Below are 16,207 nucleotides of genomic sequence, written 5' to 3' on the forward strand. Positions count from 1 at the left end.
GTGCGTGCGGATGGGGGGTGGGGGGGTGTGTGCGGGTGGGGGGGCTGCGTGCGGATGGGGGGGTGTTTGGGGTGGCGGGGGGGGTGCGGGTGGCGGGTGTTTGGGGTGGTCACCTAATCATGCATGGGGAACAAAAAATACCGTCAAATACCGTGATACCGATATAATTTTGAAAAATACCGTGATATAAATTTTTGGTCATACCGCCCAGCACTAGTCTGCACAGAACAGGCAGGGCAAAGTCACCTGGGTTAATTTAGGGGGACATTGGTATCCCTGCAGGACACATCACTTTGCTATATCAGAGGGAAGCACTCATTAAAGCAGTGACCTCCATTTTTAATTAATCCCACAACCTATGACACAGCATCCACCAATAAACATACGCAAAAAGCAATAAGAAGTAAAACTGGAAATATTTTACCTCACATACCAGCATATTCCCCATGAGTGTACATGGAAACTTAGAATCTATCAACATTAATTAATAAATTAATAACTAATAATTGTCCAAATAATTTTTTATCCTTTAAAATCCTGTAATCCTAAAGCAAGGGAGTTTCCTTCCATGTTATCAGGAAAACACTGAAAGGCTTCTGCTAGTTAGCTTTAAACAGAGATTCAGCATGTGCTTGTGAAATGTTACATCAGAGGTGATGAAACTGCAATTTTATCCCAACCCCCACCGTGCCTTCATAGTGAATGGAGTCTTTCAGGAGGCTAGATGTAACAGATCTTTCCCTTCAAAGTTAGAGAACAATAGAAAGCATGCAGCATTCTGCTGAGAATGTGAACTTGGCACAATAATAATATTCGGAAAACAAAATATGGGATAAAATAAGTATAAAGGGCTTAAATCAAGTACTAATGTGTACATTATTTACATCATGTTCCCCAATGAATGCAGCCAAAAGAATGAAGGCACACAAGAAATCTTAGAACAAGACTGCACACTTAACTGCCTGTCTGACATCGATTGTAAATCTTGCCACTAACTGTCAAGGTCCTAACTGCCAGTGCAGTAGAATTTGTCATTTCCGGGGAGCTCTTTGATCTTCGCCATAGCATAGCGCAATCAAAGAGCCCCAGCAGCAGCCAAGGAGTGTATCTAGGTATTCCAAAAAGCTAAAACAAATGGCTACAGGAAACATATAAAAAATAAACAATTTGTTTTGCTGCATCTGAAGAAAGTTTTGCATTTGAGTTCATTCAGGTGGGACAGTAGTATATTTTTAAGCTGGCCAATTGCTTGTTATTACACAGGCACCAAAAATATGATTGCTAGGACAATTCACAAAGGGAGCACCAGTAAACTAAATGCTAAAACTTAACTCATTCACATTAATAGTTGCAACTTGCTCATTCATGGTGGGAATTGTAAAATCTTCCTCTCAGCAAACTGCCTCCCTTCATTCTTTCTTCATGCTAAGTCGGAGTCAGATTTGAATTTCTATTTAGTTCTATTACATCTTCGGGGCTTCTAATATAGTTAAATTATTCCATTCCATTATATTCATACATACACACACAGTAATGTTCAATGGACTGCTAGTTGCGATTGGAATGGGGGGAATGGAGGAACACTATACTTTAATAGTCCTTTTAAGTTCATAGCTCTTTGTACGAGAAAAGCATTAACCTTATTTAGAGTCTGTCCAGGCTACAGTCTCCCTTCCTGTTCTGTAGTGATGAAATAAGCTCTGTGCAACTAGAACAGTCCCTTTCACTTCATGTGTGAGTTAATATAAAATACAAGTGGCAGATATATTATATGTCAGTTCTACTACATCACTGTTCAACATGTGAACTACCTTCGGTAGGTCGATCTTTGGGCAATTTGACCACCTGCTCTCTGGGCCAATGAGTGTATCATACTGCAGGCCCAAGGAGATCTGTCGGGCAAGCCTTTTAGAGGACCCCAAAACTGGTAAATAAGCCACTGTCTTGATTTGGGGGGCTAAGTCAACAGCGGGTCGGTTACCGGAGGAATACCCACAAAGCGGTTGGGACTTGGCTGGAATCTACTTGATGTCCCCACTGTGCGGGTGACCCGCAGGTACATGACCCACTGCAGTGGGGTGGCCATTTAAGGGGATAAACAAAAATCTACCTTTCACAATGTAAATGCAGTTTGAGTGGATTTGCATGGAGATAAGAAAGTGGGTAAGCTGGTGTGGGTCGGGCTTAGGGGAAGCAGGTACAGGTTGGGCATGGGTGTAAAAAAACACCTCTGTAGCCTGTGTATATCCAGCTTAACTGTAAATAAGAAAGCTAGCTTGCGGTTGCAGCATTTCAATAAAGGATCTCCAAAAAATGTCACCACATTGTCCCCTCTTAGTTAATCCCATAAAGTTGTTTTACACAAGCTTTAAGTGAGCTGTGCCTTTTTAAATTAGAGGTCTGGATTTTACAGGCAATGGTCATCAATAAAGTTGTCCGTGCCTAAATCTATGCTGTGCACCTGACCCCTTGCTTTCCGACATCACTGGGGGGGGGGGGGGGGGGGCAGAGAAGTATTTATATATAGGCACCTGTGGAACTGTACCTATTGACTAAACCCATATTTAACAATGGGGTATACTGCCCCTTAATGGGCAAGGACAGAAAATGAAATGGTGGGCATTTTCATGTGATCACACAATTTCAATAGCTTACCCACAGAGATTTAATGTAGGGGGCAAAAGACCCAGAACGGATGCTGTCAAGGGTTTTCCATTTCAATGCAGTTTTGAGCACTTCTCCATCAGCTGAAATATAGTGGTTGTGAGAAGGCCTCATAATTTTTCTTTTAGTTTAGTGGGATATTAGGGATTCTGTCAAATCTGACATGATTGGTGCATGTACTGGTCCTGGAATCAGCCAGAAGATCATACTTTGTTGCCAACAAAGTGAGAGTTTTGTAGAGAGCTGCCTTGAAATCTGTAAATCTAGTTGGGTAAATCTTCACCATTCATGGGTAGACACTGGCTATCAACTACAAACCAAGTTAACAGCATAATGGCTCCTTTGTGGAGCCTAAATTTCAGTCTATAGGACCAATATCCAGTCTGGGATCAGCCAGATATTTAATAGAGAAGTCTGAAAACCCAACTGAGAATACACCACATAAGCCAATCGATGCAGTCCAATGGGACCATTCTTTAATTATATATATTAACACTATGTCGGTGCTGCCCACAGGCATGCCTCCAAAAGCATTCTGTGCTCCAATGGCTTGTAAGTATCCAGGTAACAGTTCTATGCATTTCAGTGGCAGAAGTAAGTGAAGATTCTGGTGCAAATTACGAATGACCAGGTTGTTACTGCGGGTAACCGGGTGAGGGGGTTAAAAGAACCAGTAACTGGAAGGGGGAATGGAGTGAAACGTGTTCTGCAACTTCAGGCAGCAGAATGGTGTAAATCTCTTCTATTGGGCAGCGTTTAATTTTGGTCCAGCACCACCCAGTTCAAGGGAGTGATTAATAATTTACCCAAAATATCAGGCCTTTAAGCAGGACATACCGACATTCACTACTTTGTATTGTACATTACAGTATGGAAATCATATGTTTATTTCAAACTTTACTAATTAAAGGAGAGAAATATAAGGAGAATGTCTTTTTTTTTTTTTTTTTTTTTTTTTTAAATAGGATAACAAAATTCCTGGGTTAAGCAACTACCCTACTATCTGCTCGCACTTAATGATAATCATTCATCATTTCATTTTGTGCAAATGACCCAAATGCCAAGTAAAGACTCAGTGAAACTTTAATGAAAGTCAAAGGTCACTGATTGTCCAACATGTTAGAAAGCACATAAACAAAAGAAGACTAAGTATTTACCTAAAGGCTGAGCCTGGTCTTTGGCCAAATATTCATTCACCCAAGCAGTGCTTTGATGTCCTGACTAATCATTTCCTCATACAAGTTAGGACACCACACGAGAACTCTGACCAGCAGCCAGCTGTCACATTGCACTGTAGATCTGCCCCAGTGCTAATCTATTCTGTCATCTAGCTTTGTTTTGCAGTACAGTCTATTCTGAGTAGCACCTAATCTACATAGACATAAAAAATCTCTCATCACTATTAAAATCACAAAATAAAAAAGTAATTGATATGTGTCACTGCTATGTTCATTCTTCTCTTCGGAAATCTGCAGATAACATGCATTATCAGTTACGCAGAACAAACAAGGGCCATATCACCTTCACAGAAGGCAAAAATCATTTTGCGACATCATTTTGAAAACTGCATGAATAGACAGCAGATGGAATTTGGCAAGTGTCGCTGGAATGTTAAATATATGTTAGATGCAGAAAACATGCACTACTGTATATTTCTTCAATGTTACAATGACAGCTTTTCTATGACACCGAATGAAATCATATAATATAATATCATATAATTATGAAATTCTAAATTTAAAAATTTGAAAATTAGATTTCAAAATTTAAAGAATAAAAAAAAAAATTCTTCAGCAACTTACTGATAAACAGCCTTTCAAGGCACCCTTCTCTCAGGGCTGTATTTCAGTCTGATGCCCCCTAAAGTGCCACCCTTGACATGGGGCCACAAGTGCTATATGAATATGGCCCTGCTCCCCTACCTATTAAGACTGCTGATGGGCATCATCATTTTAGCAAATCCTAGTCTGTAAACTATCATTCATAAAATAAATTATAACCCTACTTCTTGAAAATAGTGATGGCCCTAAAGTTTCCTTTCCTTCTTTCTCCCATCCAGGCCACAAGTCTTTTTTCATTATATGACCTAACCCGGCCCAACCACAGTTGGACTAGATCATACCACTGGAGGAGAGAGGTTGCTTGGATTTAGACTGATGCCACATGGGGCCGATTCTTGCCTTAGACAGAACGCTACCTTGCCTGCACCAGGAAGCATTGTGGCCACATGGTTGCAGACAAGCAGCGGATATCGGCATAAAAATGTGAGAGTTCATATTTCAAGCCAATATCCACACCATGTGCCTGCACCCAGGTGGAGACAAGGGCTCTGTGTGCAGGCAAGGCAAATGTAGGGGTTGATTCGCGGCCTGCATTTTTACATAGGCTGAGAATCGGCCCCATGTGGCATCAGCCTTAGAAGAAAATCTGTATGTATATATACACATTATAGTCATGCATCACTACTGAAAATAATTAGCACTACTCTAGAATAAACTGAGAATGGAAAGACCTTTTAGAATGTATTTATTTATATACAGGTATGGGATCCATAATCTGGAAACCCATGGTCCAGAAAACTCAGAATGACAAAAAAGGTCATCTGGCGTGGACTCCATTTTAAGCAAGTAATTCTTAATTTTAAAATGCTTTCCTTTTGTTTGTTTTATTTGATCCCAACTAAGATGTTACGACTCCTTATTGGAGGCAAAACAATCCTATTGGGTTTGTGTAACGTTTTAATTATTTTTTATTAGGCTTAACATGGAGATTCAAATTACAGTATGATCCCTTATCCAGAAAACACCAGGTCCTGAGCAATCTGGAAAACAGGCCCATACCAGTATTTTGAATAAACAATCACACTGATGAATTTATATGACCAAATTCTGTATGGGTTGTCACCTTTTCCAAATGAAAATACCAGCTGCAGAGTGATGATATAAATGGAGGAGGGGGTGCACAGAATGCCACACTTGTTCCAGTTCTGCTGCAGTTTTACTTTTGATAGCCGCACTCAGTAATGAGCACAAAGGAGAAAAGCCTCCCTACCAACAGCTTTAGAATGCTTTTTAATGGGCAGATGTTTTAAACCTGCAGTTTCTATATTTGTTAAAACACCATACGGTATATATAATATGTAATTGTAAATATACTATGCATGATATGTACCTGTGAGTATCATTGTTAGGTCTTACACAGGTGTTTTTTTTTTCTGTGTTCCTTTGCGCATAAGAAGACCACCAAAAGGTAACTTGACTGGTTTTCTGTCAAATATCGGTAGAACATGCCCATCTGAGGGCCCTGTGCATGGGCCGATAAGCTGTAAACTCTGTCCATTGGCAGCTTTTATCAGCCTCTGTATGGTTACCTTAATAGTCTTTAGAAGTATGGGACCCTCTGTGTTATTGCACTGGGTTTAAGGTTCCAAGCAGCCATAATAGCCAGGGATAAAAAAAAAAAAAAAAAAAGAATACGTGAGATACATGGCACTAAGTTTATCTCAGTCAGTTTCCATAAAATACTGCAATCCTGTCTCACAATCTTTACAGGCTTCCAAAGAAAAAATTAAAACAGAGAAAAATGAAACACTTTTTTATTTGCGAACACAAAAATCATTTTTGTGCCACAAAAAGCTGATCATCAGCTTTCAAAGACAAAGCAAAATATACAAAAACAGCACAAAATTTAAGAATGCTATGTTTTGTTATTTTTTTTTATAGAGTGAAATGGTATTTAACAGTTTTAATAATAAAAAAGTGCCCTCCATCCAACCCACCACTTCGGCCATTACATCAGGAACGCAATAAGCAAAAATAGATGGAAAGATGTCTTACAGTAAAGAACACTCAGAAGTAATTGCAGGTAGGTGAATCAACAGCAATTATGAAATCATATAATCAGTTATGCTGTAGAGGCTTGTCAGAAATTTCTCTTTTGCCTGTAGGCTGGCATAGTAAATGCAGTATACAGAGACTGTTCAAACCAATGGCTGAAAATGTTGGTGTGGCCTCTTGGTATGGGCATGGATTTGGCTGTGGTTGTACAAACTTTCTCATGTCATTTAATGCTCACTGCACACGCAAACATTTTACTTAGAGGGGGAAATTGTAGAAATGGGAGAAATTGTGTATATCAATGGCTGTACAGGGAAAGGGGTCCTGGGAAGCTCCTGGGAAATCAGGGAAAGTTTACAGTATGAGTATAGTTATGAACTAGTCATATCCAATACCTCAATCAATCTATCAGGCCAATGAGTATGACCTTAGGATCTATCCTTCACCATTGGGATAGCTAAATAACTCTCCCTCAAGTTGAAAACTTCCTGTCAGTGTTATGCAATTGCTTCCTGACAGTTGTGTGCAAATGATTGTGAATTACTAAAATAAATGGAAGAAATTTGCACTTCCTACTTCTCCCACTATAGAATCGAATCCCAGAACTGTCATCTTGGCCAGTTTGACCCGGCAATATATAAATGGTAGATGCATTAATGTCTACGAGCAGTTGATCTCTCAGACATAAAGAAGTTGTATAACTTATGGTAAAAAAAAAAAAAAAAGCTTAGCTCTTAGGATAATGTTTTCCAGTGCTTTCTCTTAGTGGAAAGCTCAGATACAACATGTTGTTGCCCCATACATTTACAAAAGCCCTGGCACGAGTGTTAGAGTACTAAAGGAGGTGCAAAATCACACCCATTAGGGCTAATTCATTAAGTACTTGTTTCTTGCTGTGCTCTGTACAGAATTTCTCAATGAGGTGCAAATTAAAAATTTGGCAAAAGGTGTAGAGCATAGCACTGGCAGGTGCAAGGCAGCCCATGTCCTTTGCCTTAGCTCCTCTGCACATGCCACTGCTTCTCTTCATTTGGCTCACTGGTGACACTGCCCTTGACGGTTCCTGCAGAAAGTTTTGAGCCACCATTTTTAAGATGCTGCAAGGTTAACAGTGTGCCTCTGTAGCCAGAAATCTCCAATTGTTGGCCCACTGGAAAATGACTGGATCTTCCCTATACAGTAGAACCCACCAACTGAGTGGATCTTCCAGTTTTTGACCAGTTATCAATATGAAAGGAAAATATAAAAGCCAGGCAAACCGATGAACTAATGGACATATAAGGGTAATGGCACAGAGGGAGATTTGTCCATCCGAAGGTACATAAAGAGCATTTTCAGGAGATTTGTTGCCCACAGTATCAATGATATTACCATTTGTGACAAATCTCACTGTGTGCCACCATTTTAATGAATGGTTACAATTGTTCCTTGTAGTTACCATTAAAATACATAAAAATCTAAATAGTGATTGTGTGGGGCTAAATATTTCTGTAAAAATCAAGCAATAATGTTACAGCTGCAGAAATGTTTTAGTGGAAGGCAAGTACCTTTTAATTCCACAACCAAATATTTGTGTTATATTTATCTTGTTATGCCTGAGTGCCAAAAATCACACTAAACTTTACAGTTACACAAACATTCAATTGACAATTGAAAATATTGTTTGCACGTACTCATCACACACCCTGGCTGTCTGTCCACTTTACGGGCAAAAAAGTGAGTATTATATACATGAGAACGTAGCAGGCAATGCAAGCATAATAAAAAAAAAACCAGGTGATTCCATATTTCACAAGAGGTTTTTCTTTGCAAAATTGGTGCTAATTACACCAACAGAGAAGCATAATGGCAGTAGTATTATGCTGTCAAATTGATTTCCAGCAGCAGGGTCAGGCATCTTGTTGAAATAGGAGCAAAAGGAATGGTGCAAAATAATTTTATACAGTAAAAAGAGAAGCACCCAAGCCCAATATATACTGCTAAACGATACTGATCTGACATGTTTTGAGCTACATGGAGCCCTTTATGCTTGAATAAATGAAACATGTCAGCTCAAAGTATCACTTGGCAGTATTTAAATGTGCTGGAGTGCACCTCTTTTCACTATATAAAATTCTACGTATTGGGCTCAGGCAGAGCCATCAGGTAGTTCAGTGCCTGCAAAGTAACCAGACCACACAGTTCAGGTAAAACCAAGAGTATGCAGCAATACTTTTGCAAAAGAACCTATATCAGTCTGCTAAAAACGAAATCTCATTTTCAGTTCACTGAAAACTGAAACGTTCATTTTTAGCAGAATGATACCAAACACAATCCAAAGGTAACACTGGGAAAACTCAGGAAATATCCTGCTATGGCACACTTTAAAGCCCTGAACCCAGTCCAACTAAATCTGTGGCATCGTTTGAAAGTCAGGATGCACAGCTATCACCTCACGAACCTAAACAACTAACAGAATAATTGTCTGGGAGAATTTTCCAGAATCACTTCTGAAAATCTTCTGATATTCACTTATCCCAATAGACTTGCAGCCAAACAAGGTTGTTGAATAGGAGGGGAACCAACCAACCAAATGTTTTCTTTTTATTTAACCTTTGCCTCACCTTTTTGACAATATGGTGAATAAAAAACAATATTCACCTTCAAATTGTTGAATATGCTACATAAATCAAATGACAAAAGCTTCTATCATTGAAACAAATACTCATTTACAATCTGAGCAGATGGAATTTTTAAGTACCATTATAGGATTAAATTGTACCCTAAACCATTTAAAACAAAAGCTTCCACAACTCTTATTTATACAGATACTAGCAAATAGGACACCAAGTCCATTACCAGAACTATAGCAGAGCACAAAATCTAGCTTGCAGAAGCAAGCCCATTCACTCCTGATGAATTCATTAAACTGCACAGTGGCATAATTTATACTGGCAATAAATTTTGTACAGAGCTGATAATCCAGTTCCAACTTGGATAGTGAATCTATTGTTTGAGCACTGTGCCCTAGGTATCAACAATATAACCACAAAAAGCAAGAAAGTGGAATAGTAGTTTGCTCCACACAAATGTTGTAGTTGTAGCACCTCCAAACAGTTGTTAGTGGTGGCAGCGGGATGCAGTTGGTGATATGTGGTCCCATGGGGCCAGGTCCCCTGGCGGACCAAGTTCAATGCTGCTTGTATAAAAAAAAACATGCAATTGATATGTCATTGCTAAATATAAACAAAACTCCTCTTAAAGTTGTTGTCTGTATTACAACTCACAATGTTGGACCAAAGTTACAGCATTATAAAACTAATAAAACTCTGGTTCAAACAGAAATGTAAGAAAGCACAGGTGAAAACTCTCCAGTATACACGCACATACTCACGCATTTACTCTATTTTTTTCCTGTTTGCCCTAAATTGAGTCTTATTGCCCAGTTTAATTTCCACAAGTGCTTATCACACTGCCCAATAATTGTGATTTGGTTGCATTTTTTGGTTCTTCATTGCTGCCGATTGCTTATTTGTGCATGTAAAACATTCATGCACTGCTAAATGAATGGAACTGGGATTTAGACTAATCTCACTGTGCAATACATTTTTTTAATCAATTTATGTAAGTATATAAGTATAGCATTAAGAGTAAAAAATAATATCCATCCTTTGACACATAATAGTATGGTTACATTTCTGTTTTAAGAAGAGAAAAATAGAAGGGACAACAAAGACAATATTTTCAAAAAACAAAACTGAAATTTGTTTGTGCCAGAGTTATTTCAAAAGAGAATATGATTGTTTAAGTTCACTTGCCTAAGGTGAGATAAATAAAATTGTGTGGATGATGGATGGCCACTCTGTGCCTCTCAACATCAGACAGGCAGAAGCTTATCTATAATCTTTCTATAATCTTCCCAGGGTTGCCAAATCTTCTTAAAAGTAGAAATGTTATCTAAGGCAATACTGGCTAGCTTTTCATTTACTAAGATAAATCTGTTTTTGCCTTGACTCAGCTATATAGGCAATTTTGTTTTAAAGAACAGTTCCATGTAAAAATAAAACTGGGTAAGTAGATAAATCTTCACTACTGTGGGCAACTAACCTCTCTGAAATGCCTTCCCACAGGCAAGAATGTAAATCGGCAGAGGGATGCCATACGTGATGCTATGGTTTTCCAAAGTTGCCTGAAGTTTCCTCATTTGGCAATCAAATTCTTCCTTAATGCCAGTGCCCTAGGGGTAATGTAGAGATCTGTCACCACGATAAATCTCTACTACCTATCTGAAAAGTTTTTTCACCAGCAACAAAGGGAATAACTGATGGAAAGACCTACACATTGGTTCGATTTTCCAACGTTGTGTAAAGTTTCCTCCTGCAGGCAACTTTGTGGGACTTCAGAAAACCATAGTGATGCACAGACCCTACTAGTGATTCCCTTTATTGCTGGTGAAAAGGATTTTTCCACAGGGAGATTAGTCCTCCATGGTAGCAGAGATCTATAGCGGATGTACCTGTACCCAGGGCCATCGCATCGTCAAGATGCAGGCATGTCAACTGAGGGGTGGATCCGCCCCATGTAGCATTAGCTTAACCTCCTAGTTAAGGTGGCCATACAAGGGCAGATTTCAGCTGCCGATTTGGGACCTTCAGACCAATTCAGCTTATCTGCCCATGTATGGGCACCCCACATGGGCCTACCCCTAAAATTGGCCAGATCTTGATCAGGCAGGTTCAATATTCCCATTAGAATGGGGGCTGTGCCAACTATCGTGGCTTCCTATTAAACAAAGAATATCTTACAAACTTCTTCTCCTAACCTTCAAAACCCTCCTTTCCTCTGCTCCTCACTACATCGTTTCCCTTGGGTCTCCGTACGTTCCTGGCCGACTCCTTAGTTCCTCGCAGAGCAATCGTTTGGTTGCGCCCCCCACTACTACTGCTGTTTCCCGCCTTAAACCTTTCTGCCTTGCTGCCCCTTACATTTGGAATGCCCTCCCTGATTTCCTCCGGAGAGAATCCTCCCCCAGTCTTTTTAAAACTAAACTTAAAGACTACCTTTTGGAGCACTCACCCAGCACCTGATCTGGGAACTAGCACTTATATTGTAATGTCAACCACTGTGACCTACAGCACTTATACCGCAATTGCCTATTTGTGTCTGTAAGTTACCCTCCCATATAGATTGTAAGCTCTACGGGGTAGGGACCTCCTTCCTCTTGTGTCCTCGACTCTTAACTTATTGCAGCTGTATTTATCTTGTATCTATCTGTATTTATTGTTGTACTTTGTATTTATCTATTATTATCTTATTAACACCCTGTTTGTATTAATGTATTCTACTGTACAGCGCTGCGTACATCAGTAGCGCTTTATAAATAAAGATATACATACATACATACATTGATGCAGTCCTTGTTCTGATGGCCCATTTACCCGCTGTTTTAATTTGATCATTTAGCCCTAGGACTAAACAATCGAATTAGCCCCGATATCGCCCACCTCACCAAATGAGTGGATCTTACCATGTTTGGTGACCTTTAGTCTGCGACTTGAGGGGTGCTGCATAGGACATAACTGTTCACTTTGTTTGCTTCTAAAACTTAACACTCAGGTCAGATTCTAAAGCAAACTAACTGAATAGCTATGTCCCATATGGCCCCCTTCAAGTCACTGGTTACTGACTGGTAACAGGTTAGAAAGCTGCACAGCCTATTTACCCAATATTATTTTTACATTGAACAGTTTCTTTAATCTAAGGACCCACAGAGTGAGTTAGTTGATAGATCGCTACCAAGCAAAGACAGCTAACTGCTCCAAAATGCCTTTCCACCAGCATCAATAGGAGTTACCAGTGAAAAAGCCGATGCATCGCTTCGTGCAAAGCTGCCTGCAGGCAAACTTCGGGAAACCTAAGCGATGCGTCTGCCTTTCCACCGGCGACTCCTATTGTTGACAGTGAAAAAGCATTTTGGAGCTGTTAATTGTCCCTGTGGTAGCAGCAGTCTATCACGGTGGACTATTTTGTTCCATGGGTCCTTAGCATTAAGCTGGCCGTAATCAGCCCCTTCAAACCTGGTCAGAAGCTTATCTGTATGTGCTCTCCCCAACATATCTTGCCCAAAATTGCAATTGTGTGCAAATGAACCCGTATTGGTGAACCATCAACAGGAACTTCACTCCAGCAAATAGGAAACTTACTAACTATAGCACACTGTTTTGAGAAGAACACAAATGTTCATATTCTCCAGCAATACTGGCAATAGTATGTTGTGAGCAGAGTATTTTTATTCTTTACTAGAATAGAAGAACACCAGTAATTTACAAGGTTATATTTGCTGCACTTTTAATAAATGCCCTTGCGCTTCTTCTAGCCATCCTGTAACTGTACCACATGCCCACACGCACAGAAATATATGCAATGTCCCAGACAAAATCAGCAATACATTGTGCAACGCATTAATGACAAGTGCAGTGACAGGGGTAGTTATTGTCATTAGGCTGCCATCCACATCTGTACAACACTACAACATGGGATAATTCTGGGGTTATGTAATAAAAGGCACTAAGTTTGCCCAAGTTCTTTAACCAATATCAACCAATCAGCAGGTAGCATTTACTGGTCACCTGCTTAAAAGCCTACATCATATTATGTCTCACTAATTTGTCTTCTTAACTTTTAACTTACCTTTCTACTCATGCCCACTCCAATTCAGCTCATACATCTGCTGTTTTCAACTAGAATCTGGTTGCTGTTAACAGTTAAGGGCTGTGACACACAGGGAGATTAGTCACCACAACAAATCTCCCCAAAATGCCATCCCACCGGCTAGAATGTAAATCGCATACATAGCAGCGCAATTTGCCAAAGTTTCCTCTCAAGGCAACTTCGGCAAATCACGCTGCCGCGTATGCCATCCCACCGGTAATCTACATTCTAGCCGGTGGGATGGCATTTCGGGGAGATTTGTGGCGCAGCAACTAATCTCTCCATGTGTCACAGCCCTAAAGCAACCAGTACCAAAATGTCTAAAAAGCATATAGTGTTTACAACTGCATTGCCAGACTGGTCCGATTAGTTTCCACAAGGGACCTGATATCCAGATCCCACTCTCACAAACATGTTTAATAATACAGGTGTGAAATAGTAAAAATATAAAGGTCATGCAATGGGCTCCACCTGGTGAAGCTCCTGGTAACCTGGACCTATACAATGACTATTTTATCTAAACCTATAAGGTGAACCCCTCCTTTACTTTTACTGTTGGCAGTTTTAAGTGCCTCAGATGAATAGTCTATAGCTCAGCTAAACTAAGCTAAAGGCCACAAATGCAAATTGTTTGGCTGCTCTCCAGTTTGGTATTTCAGCAGCTATTTTGTTGCTAGGGTCTTGTACCATAGCAACCAGGTAGTGCTTTGAATGAGAGGGTGGAATTTGAATAGGAAAAGGTGCTAAAAAGGAAGAAAGTAATAAAAAGTAACAATAAAAATGTAGCCTCTAAGTTTTTTTTTTTGTCTGCCAAGGTCAGTGACCCCCATTTGAAAGCTGGAAAGAGGAAGAAAAGGAAGGCAAATAATTAAAAACTATAAAAAAAAAAATAACTAAGACCAATTAAAAAGTTGCTAGAAATATTGCATTCTATAACATGCCAAAAGTTCACCTAAATTTGAACCTCCCCTTTAGTCAGTCCTGCACACCAAATTTAAGTAAATAGAAAAAAAATGCAGCCATTTATTCATTACTTCATTATGTTACCGAGGACTCATATTCTAAGCCCATAGTGTAAAATAGATTTTTGGGGGCAACTCCATAGCTTTCCAGGGCTGTATATAGTCAAGCTGCTTACTTACAGTAACAGGCTCCATTCACATGGGCATTTTCCAGTGAATAACTGTATTCCTGTGTTTGCTTTAGTCAGGAATGTTCCTTTGGAAACCACAGCAAGTATGTTAGTAAGCTTTAACAAAGAATAAGCAGAAACCTACAGATCAGAGCTCACAATGGTCAATGACATGAGAGCAGTTGAGTCAATATTAGGTGCTTCCAATTACAATGCTTCAGAGCTGGGAGGTACAAAATAGCCTCCCTGACAGGGCACTCAAAGCGTATTTCTGCTTCACCCAAGGCAAAATGTTTGAATGTGTTTTGGAATGTACCTATTTATTTCATGGCTAATCGACCAATGAGTTCTACAAAATCAGTTATATCTCTTAGCTATAAAATATTGTTACTGTATTGTTTTTTTGTTTTCTCTTTGGAGTACAGATACCTCCTAGGCTTCAGGTTTCCCACAAGTAGGCAAAGTGAATTGCTTAGAGAGAGGTCACTTCTCCTGCAAGGCACTACAGTGTGTTAGGAGTCAGAGCCAGGAGTGCAGGCAATATAAACAGAAAGATAGTTCTTTCAATAGCATTATTACCTATAAAACTACTGAAATGCGTTTTATTGGATAATTCAAAGTTGCGGAGAATGAAAACGGCAATTTGTTCTCATTACGCAAAGAAAAAAACTGTTTTTGGGTAGAGTGTTTACGTTATTTTGACTGGAAAACAAAGAGCAAAATTGCCTGAGAATAAAGCAAGCATGTACATAGTGCCGGTCTTCTCTCTCACAAGTACACCTCATAAATAAGGCCGATTCAGCAAATTAGTACTTGAATAGTTTTCCCCAGTTGTTCAAACAGCCCGGTGTTTGCAGCAAACAGAAAGTTCATTATTTGATTCCATGTCAGTTCTCCCTCCTCCCCCCAACATTACTTTCCCAGCTCCGGTGTCACCTGCTGTATCCATGGTTGGACCCTAGGGCTTTTTCGTGCAGGTGTGTGAAGATTCCACATAAAATGGGACAGCTCACATGATAAGCATGCAGGGGAGGGGGTTCCGTCAGGTTTCCAGGAACTATTGCCTGGACTTACTTACAAGGGCAATATACTAAACAAAGTAAAACACACAAATTGCACAGTTAAATGCACTGGCCGGCTCTGCAGCACACCCAGACCAGGCTGCACCATTCATTCAATTCCCCTGTCTTGTGTTCTGCACAGTAGCTTCTACTAAATTAGCCTTATCTGCACTGAACACTGGCACACAGAGTAAACTCACCTCGGTGATTCCTCCCACCTCCAGTCATCCCTCAGCATGCTGAGCTTGCTAACAGATAGCCATGGGCTCTCGTGTGCCTCCAAATGGAATTATTATAAAGGACAGTAAACCATTCCAGGATAAAGGCTATAATGGCACAGACAAGTTCTCCTCACTTGAGACAAAAGTCAAGCATCCTCCTCCTCACAATGCAATGTGCACCTCTCCCCAGCCAACAAGATAAAGTGTGCGCATGTGCAGCTCACAGCTAACAAGCCCGGCTTTTCCCAGGCTGTGGGGGAGCAAATGGGAGGATCAGCACAGACAGTGAAAGGCCAAGGGGGTGGGAGCCAGGGATACAGACAGGGCATGACAAAGGAAAGCTGCTGCGACCCTAATGTGCTCGGTATATCAGGCTTCCAGAGTTTACTTGGCATTAACACATCCCTGGTGCTAATGACTCCACGCTAGCTCCATGCATTTTCTAAAACACTAAATGATGCACCAGAATAGCGTGGTTTTACACTTTTAATACACTGGGCAATACAACACACTTTTGGGCAAGCAGAAACAGTAAAAAAAAAAACAATAGAAATAGTGTACCTGTGAATATGTGAGTATATACTTGTCACACGTGTTGTGTAT

The 16,207-nt window shown here is 40.0% G+C and overlaps 1 protein-coding gene across 2 annotated transcripts in view; it reads right to left on the reverse strand.

The window, feature by feature from the left end:
• kank1 (KN motif and ankyrin repeat domains 1) overlaps window positions 1-15,908 on the reverse strand; it is a 117,580-nt gene extending 101,672 nt beyond the window's left edge. Inside the window, exon 1 of one of the 2 annotated variants that reach the window (XM_012964011.3) lies at window positions 15,584-15,908. The gene's annotated coding sequence lies outside the window, so the exon portion shown is untranslated. 2 annotated transcript variants of the gene reach the window in all.
• Between the last annotated feature and the right edge of the window lie 299 nt (window positions 15,909-16,207).

The sequence above is a fragment of the Xenopus tropicalis genome, chromosome 1, assembly GCF_000004195.4.
Source record: "Xenopus tropicalis strain Nigerian chromosome 1, UCB_Xtro_10.0, whole genome shotgun sequence".
NCBI classification, from domain to species: Eukaryota; Metazoa; Chordata; class Amphibia; order Anura; family Pipidae; genus Xenopus; species Xenopus tropicalis.